Source organism: Scophthalmus maximus, chromosome 18 (assembly GCF_022379125.1).
Source record: "Scophthalmus maximus strain ysfricsl-2021 chromosome 18, ASM2237912v1, whole genome shotgun sequence".
Classification (NCBI taxonomy): Eukaryota; Metazoa; Chordata; class Actinopteri; order Pleuronectiformes; family Scophthalmidae; genus Scophthalmus; species Scophthalmus maximus.
Window position 1 is genome coordinate 7,026,121 of NC_061532.1, and position 17,159 is coordinate 7,043,279.

A 17,159-nucleotide genomic window follows, 5' to 3' on the forward strand; every position below is an offset into this window, starting at 1 on the left:
ACTGTGTAAGGGTCCAGCTCTGCCATTATTGGATCTGCAGGACACCGTATGTTGACCCACGGGGGCGGGGGGGGTTCACACCGACGCACACGCTACAACACACAAACACACGCTGCGGTTTCTCCTGCGGCCACGCAGCTCATTCAGTTTCTGACCACCATTAGCAGCCCCCACCCCGGGCTTCACGGGCTCCCCATCCCCGGGGGGATCACACAGCGTCGCTGGGCACTCACATCCTCGGCTGTGGGCACGGAGCCAGCAGCTGGGGCTGAAGCAGGGGGGACACGCACAGCGCAAAGGGAGAAATCTGAGAGGAGGATTTATTGAGGAGGGGAGAGAGAAAAAAAAGGTGGATGTGAAGGGGCAAGGGAGAGAGGAAAAGGTGGAGGCGAGGTTGGTGGGGGGGGGGGGGGTTATATATCACATAGTTTATCATATACAAAAGTCCCAAGTGTGCCTGTCATCCTGGAGACTGAGGTAGGGCTGAGAGTTGAAGAGTAAACGTCTGCGCGCTGATGGAGATGAGGCGATGGTGACATAGGCTACATTATGGCCGATGTATGATAGCTTTTGGGGAGTTTTCCTACATTTAGGGTGGTCCCTCAATGTAAATGATATATATTAAAGAAGAGATAGCCTGTGGTTTCCTGATTAAAAAAATTTCCAAACACATCCACATGTTGTTTTGTGCTAGCTGACCTATTAAACCCACCACGAAATGTGCTTGTTTTCAAAGTTCTCCTCTGAAAGCCATTACTCGGGCGAAAAATGCCTGTGATTCAGCTCTGTCCACTATTGTTCTGGGCTCCCGTCAAGGAAAAGAAAAGGCTGTGTCATCATGGGTGAAGTTGCGGAGGGGACGGGAGGGTTTGTTAAAGTGGGAAATCTGGCTGGTTCCCATGCGGGCTTGCCCTCTAGGCCTGCTAATGCCTCCTCTTCCTGGACAACACATCAGCACATCTAGGGTGTGAGAACGGAGGGAGAGGAGGAGGCAGAGAGGGGACGGAGAAAGGGAGACACTGAGGTTGTGCAGAGATGGAAAGGTAGCGAGAAAGGCCGCCTGTGAGGGGATCTGAGGATGAGAAGCTTTGCTCAGCAGCAAGTCTGACTTCCCCCCAGCATCCTTTCCTCGGTGCAACACCCCGCCAGCCCCACATAAACACAGTCAACTTGTGGAAAGTTTCACTCCTCTCCGGTGGGCCCTCTACTCTCCTCGCGCATTTTATCTCTCTCTATCTGGCCCTCGCCCCACCCCAACCCGCCGCCACCCTCCCCCTGAGCTGCACTTTATTTTCAACATCATGTCACAAAATCTTTGTTATCAGGCTTGTGGCCGAAAGGAAATGGGGAGATGGAGACAGGGGGAGACATTTTCATGGGCTTAGTAAAGGTCACCAATTAGGAAAAAGGCCTGACACATAGTGGCTTGGCCTTTGCCAGAGTGTAATCTCAAATCAGGACAACATCGCCATCTGCAGGAGAACAGCAGGATTGATAGCAATATTTTTTTTAAAGGCCACCCATTATCAGTGCAACCAAAAGAATACAATTACTACAAAATGAGGAGTGTCACATTTCTTTTTAAGTCAGCACGCTCTGGTTTGACCCTGACACCACAGTGTGAGGAGGTCAACGTAAATGTCCTGCGCGGCCGGGGCCTCCTCCGCTGCAGGTGGCGCTCTGAGGGCACCCTCCGCTCACGACTGCGGTGGGAGCTGGATGACGGCCTTGTTTGTTTAGCCGAACGTGTTGACGCCCACCCACAGGTGCCAGAGGTATAGTGGAGGACCATGCCAGCTGTTTGCAAGCCACAGCAGCCCCTGCGCCGCTTGGCTTCACCCTGCCTGACTGCCTGATCTCACAGGAAGGGAGGAAGTGGTCGAGTTACCCAGCAGCAAATTTGAGGTTTATAAAGGGAGAAGGCCATAAAAAAAAAAGGTGTGCAGTTTCCTTTAACTCAGCAGCTCCAGTGAGGCACCCCCATCCTAATATGTAATTCTTTCATTGTCATTAGTCAGTGTTTCTCTCAACACAGAGTCAGAGATGCTGTCGCACAGAAAGAACGTAAAGCAACTGTTTCGTGTTACATAGAGAGATGAAAGGCATGTGTTCCGGTCTCTTAGCTCCTCGGTTGCCTTGTAAAGTCCGATTCATTGCACTATTAATCCGCTGTTACCTGTGTCCCACCGGGGAACCACCCACAGCGACCACAAGCAGGCAGCACACGCTCACTGTGAGACCAGTAATCGAAGAACACTGTTCTTTATATCAGCCGTCGCCCTCTGTAAGGCAGCAAATAGTACACACACAGTTTAACTGCCGGGGGGGGGGGGGGGGGGGGGGGATAGCTTTTGCATTTCTCATGATGGCATAATGCTGCATTTTACTGGAGATGTGAAATCAGTTAGGCATGTCTAGCTTTTAGATTTCATGAAGGCTTACCTTAGCATTGACCTGTCTTTGCCAAGAAGTAATGGGAAAAGGGGGGGGGGGGGGTAGTGTTGAGAAGCTGGGAGCTTTTGCCTTGCTTATAATTGCCAACACAACAAAGCTCAGTTCACACTTTGGAAAACTTCAAGCAAAGCAGTGAGGAGAAGAAGAAGAAGAAGAAGAAGAAGAAGAAAAGCGCTTATAAATCAGTTCCACTCTACAGTAAATTACAACACCGCATTTTTAATTCCCTCGCTCCGTACAATGTTATTCATTGGAATCCAAGCAAAACACGGGGGCCTCCTTCAGCCTGCAAAGCTGGGCAGGACAAGCTGTCCCCTCATGCCGTCGATACCTGTCAGGAGCACGGCGGGGTGACTGAGAAAAGGCATTCCTTGATGTGGAGCTGAGAGGGGTGCGAGGTGGAGGTGAAAAGTCAGGGGAAAAAATAGAAAAATTTCCCCCATGAAAATGCCCCGCTGCCCAGAATTTGGACTGCGTTTACACCGCGGGGGGTTTGAATCTAAATCTCGTCACCCATAGCAGTTTCATTTTATTAGTATTTAAGAAGATCCACGCGTGCAGCGCAAATGAGACTCCAAATTCAAACGCGACAGTAGTCCTGCAACACATTGAAGACGCTGTTGCCATGTCTGACGTTGAATGCGTGGACACCGCACACCAATATTTCATGGCAATAATATTGCAATTACACGCTAAGAAGAGAATGCTCATTCCCCAACGTGCTAAGTCCACTGCCTCAGGAAACTGTCTGAGCTCCGCTCACCACTAGAAAGAGACAGAATTGGCTGCTGAAATAACACCAAGAGCCAGTTGCTATAATAGCAAAGCCTCATTTGTTAGCATTACATATCTAAATACCATCTGAAAAGCCATAGCTCACTGTGATTAAGAAGGCTCTCGTAACAGTGTAACGTTTCAAACAGTTTCACGTCCACCGCTGTGCGCAGGCCGCGGCGTTACCGTACAGTTTGTTTTCAACCCAAGCGAGCCTCCAGGCCTGGAGTTGAGTTGCACCGAGCAGATGTGTTATCAAGTCTGAGAGGGGATTTGGTTTCATTTGAACCTTAAAAAGTGAAAAAGTGGGGGGTTGTCAGATCACAGCGTCTAAAAAATAAAAAATAAAAAAGTGCATCCAGCGTATCTGCTTTTGTCATCATGTCTGAGTGCCGTCGGACTGTTTGACAGAGATGTCGAACAGGTCTCGAACACGAAAGAGGATACGACGATCTCAATTAGTTCCCCAGACTCGCGCTAGGCGAGGTCCTGCTGACTCAGCTGTTCTCTGTGCCACACAAGGCGGCGGGATGAAGCACCTGGCTTTTGCTTGGACAGGCCTCGCATGTCCACGTAATCCAGGGAGACGGCGGGGGCCAGGGGCTCGAACTTGTGCTCAGATTTAGCCCAGAACACAACAACATAATCATGTCACTGCCCTTGGGCCGTTTTCTGCCACGTTGTTGTTGCGGGTGGGGAGACACTGGATTTGATTTCAGCAGACTTAGCTGACCCCTTGGTTCACGGCCCACCAGAACAGGGGAACTACAGCAGTCCGCCCTCCACACTGGCACCCGGCCTAACCAAACATTTTAACCTTCATAGACAAAAACAAAACCGTTTCTCCTTTCTTTCTCCCCATTTCTTCCAGTTCTCATTTTTTTTCTTTTTTCAAAAAGCATTGAGTGGACATGTTTCTACTGACTTTTTTTTGGGTGTCTTGCAAAAAATTTCTCTGTGCTGCTGCTGCAAAATTTGGCCAAAATTCCTCCAGCACACCCCCTCCATCTTTCTGCTCCACTGTTGATTATTTTGCTTTTTGTCTTCTCTTTCCCCCCAAATGTGTTATTCATCCTGTTCCGTGTGTCTCCAGGCACACTTCAGAACTGGATATAAAATAAACAGCGGCGTTTTCTGCCCCCTGTCGCTACAGGCCTTGACTTCACGTACCTGTAACAATAAACAGCCGGGTTTCTGGGCTTGTTTATACTCATCTCTAGCCGTCTGAGGACAGAAGCACAACAGGAACTAGACTGTGTGTATGCATTCGCCGGTGGCAGACGCCCACTTCGAAGCGTCGGGTTGGTGGACGCTACTAGACCATGATAGAGCGGAGGCTGCTGGCAGGTAGTGTGCACTGTGTCTGGCAGGGCTGGGGTTTACCTTGGAGGGACACCAACCATCTGCATGCTATAAGGACTGAATTGCCGGTTCGATGTCCAGCAAGCGAGACAAAACCGTTCCACATACATGAGAGTGTGTGTTTGTGTGGCTTAGTGTATGTGTACTGGCTGTATGAGAGAAACGGACAAAGACAGAAATGTAAAGTTAGAGAGTACACACCTAACGCTGGCATTTTGCTGGTTTTAAGTTAAAGCAGCTTTGATAATTATTATTTGGAAATCAAAACCAGATTACATTTCTCTGCAGTTTGTGCTCGGCTCCATGGAGCCTTTTAGTGTCTTTCAGCTCCTGTTTTGTTTTTACAGACACAAAACTGCCCAGAACCAATAAAGCAGAGACACTAAGTATTAAGCAACTGCAGCTGCATGGGGAACATGATGGAGCATTAACCGCCACACGTCTCCCTCAGGGGGTTTTGGCAAAATTACAGATTTCAAAAAAAGGAGAGTTGACATTTCACTTGAATTCATAATGTGCCTGGAAATATGGTAGCATCCAAATTGATGTAAATGTTAATCTTTGTTTAACAACTTCATAATGTGAGAAAATGTCAGTGACTTTTTGTGTGGCCCCCAAACTTCAAATAAATATCAACAACGACTTTCCAATGTAGACCCTGATAATCTGTCTTGGCCACATGTTCATGCTTTTTATTGTCTCTGATGAGAAGCACTAATTTACAAGGCTTTTTCAGGCGTCACGCGACAAAGAACCAGTCAATCTTTTAAAACTAGTGTCAAAACATCTTAGGGAAGATTGTAAATCCAGTTGCCGTTGACTCATCTACATCATACTTCTAGATATCCTACCCTTTGAATGACAGATCATCTTAATTCCATGAGCTTGATCTATGGTTGTGAGTTAAAGGGTTACAGCTAAGCTACAGAGCCACTGCTCTCACATTAGCCTTACTTGATTTGGTGCTTTCTCAACATTGATTGCAGCTACAGAGACACCACATGGGGTCTGCAAAAGCTGTAATGGGTCAACCTTTTTTTCTACATTGTTGCAGATAGCAGCAAAAATAGTTGACACTATTAAGACTCTCAAAAGTCTGACTGTCAAGTCTCTTTCCATTGCAGTTACACACAAAAGCAAAGTCATTTCTATTGCAAACCTTCTGCTCACTGTGATCAGCACTCGAAAAAAACATTATTAGATACACAAATGTAACGCTAGCTCTAAAACTATGTGGTTAGTCCACCGTCACTCAGTATCACGGAGTAAATTAAATAATGTAAACAAATTCATTCAGGGACAGGAGATTCTATCATTTTCTGTCCAATCAATAGGTGAAAATGTACAGTACACTGTGGACATGAACGTGCGAACACCAAAGGAGTATCTCTCAGTGGGCAGTGAAAAGCGCAGTTACGAGCTGACAAAGGAGGGTTGCAGTAAGGTAACATTTAGAATTGGCAGTTTGCTCCATAAAGTATATAGCTGTAGAAACACACTAAATCTAGTTGGGATTACGGGTTGGCCCACACACGCAACCATCATGGTTTTAGTCAGGTATGCAGTGAAAGTTTCATAAATAACCTCCCCGGCGTCTCAGGACACAACACGCCGGACAGACGCCTTCAATTCAGCTGACAAGAAAATTAAAAGTCTTCATTACCCCCACAGTCATCGAGGGGAAACAAACTTTAACAGCGCAGACAATCACAGTGCGAACGCCGCCCGGGCCAATCCCCCGCCAGCTCTGGGGCTCTGATAGGTTTTCCAGAAGGATGTGGGACTCCGAAGTGTGGCAGCTGCTTAAAATAAAGTGACAATTTTTAATGGGGTTTCAAACCTCAGCGAGTCACTGCATCCTGCCAAGCCCCGAACGATGGCTCGTGTCCAAACCCCGGTTTTATCCAACAGGACACGGAGGACTGGGCCTGTTCTCCCAGCTCAGCGCCATTAGCGGGCCTGGATGCAGTCAACCGTTTTCAAGAGTCGCATTTTCACATCAGCAGGAGCCTATTTTTTTTTTTTTTATATATGTGCCATGTGTGCATACACACTCACGTACTGTACTGTGCGCGCAAATCACATTTTTGAGGTGAACGCTCTCCTGACAATCGGTGGCATCAAAAAAAAAAAAACCCCTGTTAAACCTAATAGGGTTAGGTCAAGTTGTGAGGTCTGGGAAAATCTGATTTCATGACGAGGACGGTGATAAAACCCTAATGAAAAACAGTCTCTCAAGGTGTGCACTTCGTGTGTGATTTGAGTGTAATGTGCATGATATTGCTTCGTTTCGTTTTCAGTGTCGTCTAAACTATATGCTTGAGGGCAGCTGTCACACACACACAGAGAGAGAGAGAGAGAGAGAGAGAGAGAGAGAGAGAGAGAGAGAGAGAGAGAGAGAGAGAGAGAGAGAGAGAGAGAGAGAGAGAGAGAGAGAGAGAGAGAGAGAGAGAGAGAGAGAGAGTCAAGGACTAACAGGAAATGCAATTACTGTCTGTCTGGATGCAGCATTCCTCAACTGTACGGCCAATTTCACAGCAATTTCAGCGAGTCAACATCGTAAGTAATCATTACGAGCAACGTAATGTTTTCACACGGAGCAGAGCACCTCTTTGTGGTTTTATCTCTCGGCCATTTGATCCGCCTAATCATCTCAAAAAGCTATTTGACTTGTACACGGGAGCTGCGAGCTCACACAAGTCCCCAGTGGAGGCTCTCCACGTTTGTGGAATACTTTCATTTAAACACTGTGTCGACAGGTATCAGGTTCCCTGCGTGCTCTCTGCTTTTTTGTCCACAGGCCGGCGCACAGTTGAAGTGGACATCGCGCTGACGATGTGCTGTCAGGGTCTCAGGTGGGGAGTTGACGTTTTTACGCCGCGGGTCATCGCGGCACCACACTTTTCACGCTGTGACTGACAGGTTAGAGGTGTCTGACAGGTCAGGTGGACAGATACTGTACCTCTAAAGGGTTGCCCGTCCCAGCACTTGATCAAACATGCAGACAGAGAGAGAAATAAGATCTGGCATCAATGGCTTAACGGATTCCTTTTGAGAATTGCAGTACAGCTGCTCCTCTGTCACAAGCTATACCCCGACACAAATGCCGGACACTAGAGCCGTTTCAAAAGGCCTGTAACAAGTAACACACATTTCTTTTCTCTTCCTCCTGACACCTACACTGGGTTTAACACTGGTATGAGCAGAGCTCTGGGCATAAGAATGTCAGTCTATCGGTCACTTGCCTGGTCCTGTACTTTGGCCCAGACTGAAAAATCCCAAAAAATAATATGACGGATAGTCAAGACATTTTGCAGAGACATTCATGGAAACCTGAAGATAGAGTCGTCTGGCTTTGGCGCTCCTCGGATGTTTCCTCTAGCACCTCTGACAGACGTGTGAACTATAACGACAACAATCGGATAGATTGACATTCACATTCACAGTCCCTCAAAGGATAAAGCCTAAAGCCTAGAGATGGGCATTTCACTCACCCCGTGAAATAATCTCAAAATCTACGAGACGGATTGGAACATTTCTGACGTTCATTGCCCTGATGATGAATCAAGGTCACATACTGTATGTCGAAGCCAGAGCCCACAAGCCAGGTCAGGCCAATGGCCCGCAAGAAGATTTTTTAAATGTTTTTAATTGTACCGGCTCATGTCCACGTTGCCCGCCACACTCACACTGCAGATCCCAACGAGCACTGCGACATCCTGCACTATCAATACCATAAAAACACCTGCGTGCCCCCACCCCCTCCTCCTGATCAGCTGCCCCGATCGCTTCAGTCAAGACTGTTATTAGGGGTTGTTGTTTTAACAAATCAAACGGTCTATGACTTTTAAAATACTTATTTAGACCAACATACTTGTTTAACATGATCAGAATGTGTCTTTTTTCTAGTTGGATTTGTTTGCTAGTGATGTGCATGTATGAGACAAAACGTTATTCCAGAAAACAGAGAGGATGCGGTGGACATGTTCCACTCTAACCTGTTTAGTCTCAGATATCCTTGTTTTGTTTCACACAAAAGACATTTTCTGGGCAAGACTGTTTCGCGTAGAGTTGATGTTTGCGTATGAAACACACTGGACACGTTTGGATTAGAAAGACTGACTGCTTTGGATCGAATGCGTTCAATAAATATAGGCCCGGTTTGGCCCGAAAATCGGTTGTGATTTCTTTAACATGGCCCCTTTAGTGATTGAGTTTGACACCCCTGCTCTAGACTTTTCCTCTAGTTTGACTAAGACATTTGCGGTTTTGAGTGAAACGTCTCAACAGATCTGGGATGAATTGCCATGAAATTGGGTAAAGACAGACATCTTCACTTTAGCGATTTTTCGACTTTCCCTCTGTCCCCGCTGTCGTCGGGTTTAAATTTGAATTTAGATTTTCCTAAAGCAAAATTATTGACATTCCCATCACCCTCTGCTGTGTTAGGGTTAGCATGCTGACACAATAAACTACGAGGGTGAACATTATACCAACTTAAAATCAATTTTTTTGCATTGTCACTGTGCAGGTTAGTGTGCCAAAGTACAGCCTCAGAGAGGCGTTGTCACGGCTGCAGACTCCTTTGCATTTTACAGTTGCTGTTGTCCCACACGTGTCACAATCCACCATGTCGGAGCTTCTATTTTCATTTTTCTCAGTTAAAATGAGGGAAGCGAAACACTGGAAAATAAAGCTGACCAATAAAGACAGCTGCACGCGTACAGACACGGAAGAAGCTGACACACGACTGCATTGACCGAAGACACACTCTCACACACACACACATGCTCACACACACACGCGCACACACACACACGTGCGCAGTACAATGACACCACACAAGCAGCAGCTGTGAGTCCGAGTTGTGTGTGCATACCGCTGTCACTGCCCAAATGATTAGACAAACGCGCCCTTTGTGCACCGCGGCCTTGATTAAGCCGAGCTGCATATATCGCTCTGAATAAGAAATACAGGAAAGCGCTTCTGGTGGTTGCCAGAATTTCACTCGCCCTGTTAAAACATCACTGCTGTCAAGGGTTGTTTTCACTCTCTCAAATGGAAACTGAATTCATCGAGCCTCTCCTGAGCATTCATTTCTTTTTTTCTTTAAATTTTTTCAAACAGAATGAATGTGATTATTTATGTGGAAAAATAAACATTGTAACTGTATCTGCACTAGTGGTCACAGATAGCTGTGACCGATACATTCCAACAGATTATTTACAGTGACACAATAGGATTAGAACTGGGATAGTTGTGGTTTAACTAATAGGGTGTTGACGTGATGCCATCCAAAGACCGGCAATTAGGATGTGACAAATATCACACTTCAGAATTTTTTTTCAGGTAATTATAATATACAATTTCAATAAGAAGATAGGGCCATCTGCTGTCTGATGAACCAGTGTCGTCCACAGCTCCAAAGTTTGAAGATTCAACGGTAATGTATGTTATTTCCCGACATTTATCTTGAGTCAATCATACTGTACAATCGTATATCTTCATGTACTGCGAGTGAACTGAATAGATAAGATGAGCAACCCTGCCCTCTGGTGGTGATATTCTGACCTGCAACGTTTTAAAGATTCATTCATCCTACGTTTAGACGCCATACTCTGTAGATAATTTGAGGGCAGAAACAATCAGACGAGAGAATATTAAACCTGTTGTTATTTATTAAATTTACCATTTAAGGCCTCTTTTAAGCTTAAGAGTAAAAAAAAATGAAGTGCAAAAACAGTACAAAGAAAATTAGATGTCACCTTTGTGCAATTAAGTGGCAATTTTTCAGCTCCAGTGTATAAAAAGTGGGCAGCAAGTCAAACTCTTGTAATTGCTGAATGTAATTTACCTCACAGGTTATTAAGTCGTATGCTTTTTTCTGTTACTTGAAAGAAAAGGATCAACTTTGCTCCTACAGAACAGGAGCAATTTTTTTGTAATATCTCAAAAAACCTTATTGTCTCACCTTACACTCGACACAGCCACATAAGCAGCATCCTAATGCTTTTTATCGCTGACATATGCAGACTTTGCCTTTTTTTTCCAGCTCCCTGTCTCTGTTCGAAATGAATAATGGATGATTCCTCCTTTATAACTCTTTTGATTTAATATTCTTATAACAACTTTCACTCTCCACGCACAGCGGAGAGCAGAGAATGCGTTATGCCAAGACCTCCCGAAGAAACTGCATTATTGAAATGTGGTTTCGGTAAAATCCAAGTTCGCAGCTGCTCCGTGAAATTCAATCAGAGAAGACTGGTCCTCATCGTACATAGCGAGGCTTTGTGACAAATGAAACACCCTCTCAGATGCATAATGCAAGAGGATTGCTTGTAAAGAGAGGTATTGCTGCTGTACCTGTCCTCCTTCCCGCCGCCTTTTCATGTTCACTTGACAGGACACTGTCTTCCCTTTGAATTGCGGCAATACCCCTTTTTGAATGAGCAGATAAATACATCTTATTAAATCCCATCAAGGGCATTAGGACACTAGGGGGTGAATAAAAAGGAGGACATGACCAACAACAAAACAGAGTCGGCTTTCAGAGTTTTGCAAACTAAAACGGACGTATTTAGAGTCTTACCTCATGTGTTGATACAATTGAAGACAGTTGAGTAGCCCACGCCGTCCAACCTGCCAAAAAAAGGGGAAATCTGTGTCATCGTTTGAGGCACTGCATCGTTTACAGATCAATTCCCCCTCTGTGCAATTGCCTTTATACATGCCTCCCTCAACATTGCTTGTACCTTGTTCATATTATCATCATAAACGGTGGATGCTAGGCTACTGTAACGCTGATACAGAGGTATTCTAAGGGCAGGTGAACGGTTTGTTGCCAGCGGGCCACCACTGATGAATGTCTACATTTGAAACAGGCTGTATGATCGTTTTCAACGATCCTGAAAGGCACCTATATATAAAATGTATTATTATTGTTATGATATACGTCGCATGATGCCATTGCCAATTTGATCCCTTGAACCTTCACACTAAAAGTACTTATTCATCAGGGGGGACTCTTACTGGATACTGCGGGTCAATGAACAATAATTGATTCAATGAGTGATACTTCTTCTAAAACGCACTAAAACATAAAGGAAAAATCATTAAAAAATCTTCTTTCCAACTCAATTCTAGATAAATCTCTAATTTCTGATGTGACGGTTAAATCGGAAACACAATCTAATTTATCTAAATGTATTTTATGCATACACTTAATTACTCATTTGATTTGAACAAACCAACCAGTACACACACACACACACACACACACACACACACACACACACACACACACACACACACACACACACACACAGGCCAATATTCAAACAGATGTTTTCCATCAGTCATCATTGTTTGCTCTCAACTCCTCACTGCAGTGTAATCGGTGGATTCTGTGCTGTGATAACATCCATGTTTATGTGTGATCATCAAACCTCGTCCTCACACACAGTAGCTGTAACCATATTTCCAGGTGTGTTTGTTATGAACAACTTTTTCCTACAAAACGGAGTTTGTCACGTCCCGACTCACCTGCTGCTTCGCCGACAGGAGAAAACTCCTCCTCCTCTTCTTCCTCCTCCTCCTTTTCCTCCTCTTCCTCCTCCTTCTCTTTCTCTTCCTCCTCTTCCTCCTCCTCCTCTTCCTCCTCCTCCTTCTCCTCCTCCTCTTCCTCCTCCTTCTCTTCCTCTTCCTCCTCCTCTTCCTCCTCCTTCTCTTCCTCTTCCTCCTCCTCTTCCTCCTTCTCCTCCTCTTCCTCTTCTTCCTCCTCCTCCTCCTCCTTTAGCTCCAGCTGCGCCACTTGTCGACTCTTCACCCTCTCTCTTTTCAAAAAGCTTCTTGTATCCTCGGACTTCGCGTCTCGTCATAGTGACGTGGATCTCTAGCTTCCTCCAGATGCTAACCACCACCACCACAACAACAACAACAGGTAATTGGCGCGCTCGCTCTGACGCTCCTCTCCCGCGCCAAGTGCAGGTGCGTCACAAGATCAGCTGATTGAACGACACGCCCCCAAAGCTACTTGGGGGGTTGTTTCATCAACAATAGAGAAGGGGCTTAAATGCTTGGCCGGAGTGATGACTACAACTTAGGAACCTTTGACTCCATGCGTTTCCACCACAGGGAACAGGATCTCAATTAAAGTTCCGGGGGGGGGGGACTCATTTCACCCCCACAACGTCCCTGCTCAGGTGGAAGGTGGTACTTTATGAAAGTACAGGAACCTTTCTTGTCCAGCATGTAGCCCTGTTTTTAGTTTTTATTTTACAAGTATTTCTATTTACTGGGGGTTAACGTACTTGTATTTTACTAATTTTTCCCTTTCATATCTTTATTGTGTATCAATCAAAACTTATACAATTTTTTCGCTTAGAATTGTAGTACAAAACGACTGAGCGAATGTTAAAAAAAATAGAACATTTGACAAAACATACAAGCACACAGGAAAACAAAACAAAAGCATTTCATATAATTAAATGAAGTGTCTTATATCTCATAGCGTGAAAATTAGCATGCAGCACTAAGTATGCCTGGTAGTTTGAGTTGGAGCAGTGAGAGACCGGAGAAGAGTTGTAACATCCCCCAATTCCCCAAATAAGGCACAAGATAGGAGTCATCAGATCATTTCAGGACCCACTTCCTCCTCGATCCCACTAGGTGGCTCTATACTGAATTCACTGGGGGGGAAATGATTTTGAGGGAAGATAGTAAATATTTTTGTCTAAGACTATATTTTGTTTGTGGCTAAGGAGCAGGACCCAAATGCAGAGTGCAAATATTTTTTTAAAAAAGAAGAAAAAAATAAGTATTTGATCGGCAGCCATGATAAGAGCTGTTGGACTCTCTAAATACATAGGAAAGGAGCTCCAATGCTTCCTTTCCTATCTCCTTTAGCATAGGGTACACTGGGCCTTCCTTGGTGAGAGTAATTAGATATAGACACAGGGGGTAAGAAGGACAACTTAACTAACACAGAGGACAAAAGGAAAGTTACTCCAAAATAAAACAGGGAATACAGAACTCCGAATGAAACACGGGGGATGGCAAAAGTAATTTAACTAAAACAGAGACACGAGGAATATGTGAATCAGAGCAAACTAAATGATAACGTTCACAAGGAAAAACAAAATCTTAGGAGCTCACAGGGTATCAAAAGAGTTCATGGGGCAGAATCATGACGACTTACTTTCAGTTTTGCTTCATTGTTAGGTTCTGTATACAAAGCAGTTTTTCATAAATTGTTCTTTTTGCTATAGAGCATTTGTTTTTGTTTTTCTTTAAAATGTTTTTCTTTGAGCACTTACATTCAGTTTACATTTCCAACAGACTGTAGTAATCGGTTTTGGCACACTGTGAGGAAACAATGGCAAGGTATCTTCAAAAAAACACTGCCTACTAATAAAAATACATTTTTTTCCCGATTCAGGAGAAGAAGAAAAAAAGAAATATGTAACATTTTTCTTTCTCCTTCCATTTTCAAAGCCTGTTATGTCATAAGGCCACTGCTTTTAACACGCTCATAGAATTAGCTCTACATGTGGTCTTTGTGAAATCTTCGTTGAAGAGTGCACAGAGCCTTTCAAAACTCATGCAAATTATCCATTAGCCTCGAACACAGTATGCTTTTGTACAGCAGCTTAAAAAAAGAGAGAATGGATTGACAAGCATGCCACTTCCACGTAGAACTGCAGCGTATGGCAAAATGCTAATATTCCTCTCTCATAGCAGTAACAGTCTCGGATGTGTTCAAGGCCCTTTTCACACATAAAGAGGTGCAAAGATCACCCGGATAAATGTGGAGAAGGTGCGATGCAATGACACGCTGCAGGCTACATTAAGCAGGGTCAAGGGTTCAGTTATCTCTGGAGTTAGTGCAAAGGACTTCCTCAACACATCAGGGGAATTTTCCATTAGTTCTCAACAATGTCCGTTCCAGAGAGCCGAAGCAGTGAATTCAGGGTTTTCCGTACCGTTGTATGACTTAGGCACAGTGTCCAAGCTTTAACTGCTGCTACAGTTAAAATTCAAACGGGCATAATTATCTATGAGCGAAGAAGAAGCTTCTTTATAAACCAAGAAATAGGAGAGAGATTCAACTTAACTGCAAAACTGTCAAATGTTATCTCTATACAAAGAAAGAATGTAATAATTTAAAATGCTCTACACACTTACTAAGAAGAAATTAACGAGTAAAAGCTTATCTATAAACTAAGAAAAAGGAAATAGAAAAAATATTTTAACCATATCTGGGTCTGACCAACATAAAAAAAAAAGAAGGACGTTGAAAACCAACACTCGTGTTTACATTTTGGACTTCTCGCCTCCAGCTCTAGATGACATCCATCCATCCATCCATCCACCGTCTACCGCTTTATCCATTTAAGGGTCGCGGGGGGGCTGGAGCCAATCCCAGCTAACATTGCCCGAGAGGCGGGGTTCACCCTGGACAGGTCGCCAGCCTATCGCAGTGTCACATACAGAGACGGACAACCATTCACTCTCACATTCACACCTACGCTCAATTATCTCCAATGAACCTAACCCCATTCTGCATGTCTTTGGACTGTGGGAGGAAGCCGGAGAACCCGGAGAGAACCCACGCATACACGGGGAGAACATGCAAACTCCACACAGAAAGGTTTTTGAACCCAGAACCCTCTTGCTGTGAGGCATAGTGTAACCACTACACCACCGTGCAGCCTTCTAGATGACATATTCAAGTTAAATCTCAGTCAAGCACTCAGGGCAGGCTCAAGGTCTGTAGTGGCACATTGTTTGCAGTGAAAATATGCATGTGTGCAACGTTTGGAATTTGTTGACACAGTGCGCAGTACTGAGTGATTACAGTGTGCATAGGTGTGCAGTGCAACATAGTCAAACATAGGTCATAAGATGTAGTCATCATATATGTCCTTAAGGGTGAGAGGTCAATTGCGCTATTGAATCCTCATTCCTTATATGCTAGTGACCTGCAGTGGGTGTAACAATTTGCCTTTGTCAGCAGAACACGGAATGACACACTCTCGAAAGTTCGACGCCCCGAAGCTTAAATTCAGTCGGGTCGTGGAGTAAAGAGGCATGAAAGAAATACTCATGATTTTCCACGACCTAACCGTGAGAGAGATGAACTGATGCGAGCACGGGGCCTTTTTTCCGCTGATCGCTCCTCTGATTTTCCAGGACTTTGGTGTAAGCTTCTCTGTTCTCTACGAAACCTCCCGCTACCCACAAGCCCTCATGGTTACATTTCAATTTGCCTCAACTGCAGGAAATAAGTCCACTGTATTATAGCCTTCACCTTAAGAGGTCGGATTTTAAAATCCTTGCAGTCCACTTTCAAAAATACTTTCATGTATAGCTGACGACTACATAAAAAGCTTCCTTTAACCATACATCATAAATGAAATGTCCAACAGTGAAGGACATTTTCGCATATCTTTCTTTTTCAATCGATGTTGCACAGGCATTTTTTCATCTGCTGCCTCATGAGAACACCTTTGTTCATTGCAATATAATGCAATATGCGGCACGGTAAGATTATTTGACGGGGCCTTCTCTGGCTTGTAAAGCAGCGTTCCAATTAAGGCAAATCCATCTGGCCTGGAATAATGTCGACATCATGAGGAGGTTGAATTTAGATATTTATTAATAATTGCTGCAAAGTGATGAAATATACAATCCAATAGTGGAAAAACTTGATTTTAATAACAGCCGACTCCCAGGACAGGTCTGGGTCACTTGTGTTCGTACCTGAAATTGTTGAATGCAGGAAGTTCTCCTAAACAGGAACAAATCTGTTCGTATGAATGAGTCTTGCATGTGGCCCAATGTGATTACATTTTGGAAAGGATCCAGATTTCGAACCAGGACTCTTTGTAAGTATTTTGAGTCACAAATGCGTTGTGTGTGAGCATGTAGGTCAGATGGAGATGAGAATTTTTTGGTGAAAAAAACATGGGGGGGGGGTTGCATAGACTTGGCGAACGTCTGATCTCTGTGGTGATCTGTTTTTGTCCCTGTATAGTGTGGAAGAAGAAAAAACCTCAATGAATGCAACTTCAAAATCCAAAGGGTTGTCATTGGGGAGCTGCAGGAGAGCGTCTGAGTGTCTTAGGTCTAAGTAGCGGCGAATTGACAAAACGAAAGCTGATAAAAGAACACCGTCAACTCAGAAGATGCATACATCATCAAAGTCAGTTAAAAGTAGAGATGTGGGTTTGTGAATAGAGATGTGACGTTACTTCAAATACCCCAGCGAAAAGGCTGTCACTGTTTTTCTGTTCATCTGTATGTGTAAGGGGGTTCATGCACGGTACTATATGTTCCAATATTTAATTTATACAACAGCTGCCTTTCACTTTGACAACTTCGCTCTCTGGCAAATGCAGTAGATTTTAATGCGAAAATGTCCAAGAAACCTTTTCAATAAAGATTCTCCACTTTCAATTATCGCCACCAAGGTTAGTGGCTCCAAGCACTTATTTTGATGTCATGAATTGATAAGGTCACTAAAGTGTATTGTGTATAAGCATGGTGTGTCAATCAATATACATAAGCGA

General features: G+C 44.3%; 1 long non-coding RNA gene across 2 annotated transcripts in view; it reads right to left on the reverse strand.

Moving 5' to 3' along the window:
* LOC124849576 overlaps window positions 1-12,268 on the reverse strand; it is a 64,754-nt gene extending 52,486 nt beyond the window's left edge. The window contains exons 1-2 of one of the 2 annotated variants that reach the window (XR_007030026.1): window positions 12,133-12,264; window positions 11,180-11,229 (exon numbers count right to left, since the gene is read on the reverse strand). This is a non-coding gene — a long non-coding RNA (uncharacterized LOC124849576). Of the gene's footprint in view, window positions 1-11,179; window positions 11,230-12,132 lie in introns of both variants that reach the window. The other variant, XR_007030027.1, reaches the window with a different exon arrangement.
* Window positions 12,269-17,159: the final 4,891 nt, after the last annotated feature.